This window comes from Odocoileus virginianus, chromosome 15, assembly GCF_023699985.2.
Source record: "Odocoileus virginianus isolate 20LAN1187 ecotype Illinois chromosome 15, Ovbor_1.2, whole genome shotgun sequence".
Taxonomy (NCBI): Eukaryota; Metazoa; Chordata; class Mammalia; order Artiodactyla; family Cervidae; genus Odocoileus; species Odocoileus virginianus.
The window spans coordinates 28,626,082-28,627,833 of NC_069688.1; positions in this window are offsets into that span (position 1 = coordinate 28,626,082).

The window sequence follows — 1,752 nt, forward strand, 5'->3', positions numbered from 1 at the left end:
CACCCTGGAAGCTAAAAGATAAGTCAGAGGTGGCAGAGGTAGTGATTTCAAAGATACCGCCAGAGAGCAGTGGGATGACAATCATCATTAAATACTAGGACCATATCATCATGTACCATTACCTCTTGCTTTGTATTCATGACCCTAAACCAAAGTTAATCTGCTATCACAGGAGTTAATACACTCATTAACGGTGACTAAACAAAGCCTAAATTACTCAGGAAAAGTTTTAGATTCAAACAACAACAGGGAGAATTATGTAGTGACCACAGAGCATTCTCCTGCTTGTGAGGAATATAACTCCCATCATATATTTCTGAGAGCTTCTTCTCTGCTGTCTGAAGTGAGGTTCAAGTAATCAGAGAGAAGAGAATCTCAATTAATATGGAACAGATCTTCAATGCATTCATTTAGCTGCTACTGCTACTGCTAAGTCACTTCAGTCGTGTCCGACTCTGTGCGACCCCGTAGACAGCAGCCCACCAGGCTCCCCCGTCCTGGGATTCTCCAGGCAAGAGTATTGGAGTGGGTTGCCATTGCTTTTTCCATTCATTTAGCTAGTGAGCATTTATTAAGCGTTAATTTAGAATCTAGACCCTCACCATACATTTTTCCATTCATTTAGTTGTTGAGAATGTATGACTTGTGAGTATCTTCTGGGGAGTCATTTATACCCAGGCTTATGTTGTCTAGGAATTACTTCCCATTAAAGGATTTCAAATCATCTTTTACAACATTTTGAGCACATGTCTGATTACAACCAGCATTTCCACTTACTAATGATTGCAAACTTTAAAGTAACACAGCCCTTCCCACCAGGCCCCGTGATTCTCATATTAAAAACCACTTTTCTTTTGTTTTAAAAGATAGTTTGACAATGGGTTCCATCATTCTACCTTCTCACTGTGTAAACATGAACAGAAATTTCAGAAGATACCTGAAAATTTGAAGTTTCAGGAAAAGAACATTATTTGAGTATTTCCTATGTTCTAAGTACCTGTATTTTGCCTTTTCACTTTAACATATTTAATCTTTCAGGATTTTCTGGTGGCTCAGATGGTAAAGAATCTTCCTGCAATGCAGCAGACTCGGGTTCAATCCCTGAGTCAGGAAGATTCTCTGGAGAAGGGCTTGGCAACCCACTCCAGTACTCTTGCTTGGAGAATCCCACGCACAGAGGAGCCTGGTGGGCTATAGTCCGAGGGTTGCAAAGAGTCGAACATGACTGAAGCAACTGATCATGCTCACATATCTCAAATTTTACATTTTGAGCATACTGATTGGCATTGAGTTTAAAAGGCAGGACCAGAGCTCCGTGGCTCTCTCCACACACTGCTGAGCCTTGCCCCTGCTCTGGGCTGCCTGGGTGATGATTTGAGATTGGCATCTGCCCATACTCCTACTTCTTGTCTGGCTATACTGCTGTTTCACCACTGTGACAAAACACCCATTTTCTTTACTTTTATTTTCATCCGCAGTGGATTCTTTGTCTAAAAACAGAGAAGGATTGTACAGGGTTAGTTGGCTTTCTTGCCTACAGATCTGGTTCTATCTATCTACCTTCCCCCCTGCCTTTCTAACTAACATAGCTACAGCCTATGGGAAGTTTCTATTCTTGCCTTCGTGACCAAGACCCAGCTCTTCTCATCATTCACCACCATCTTGGCATTTTCATTTTTCTTTATTCACCACCACCTTAACAAATCTCTATTATATTCTTCTCAGAAATAAGTATTTTATTAAAAATTATTG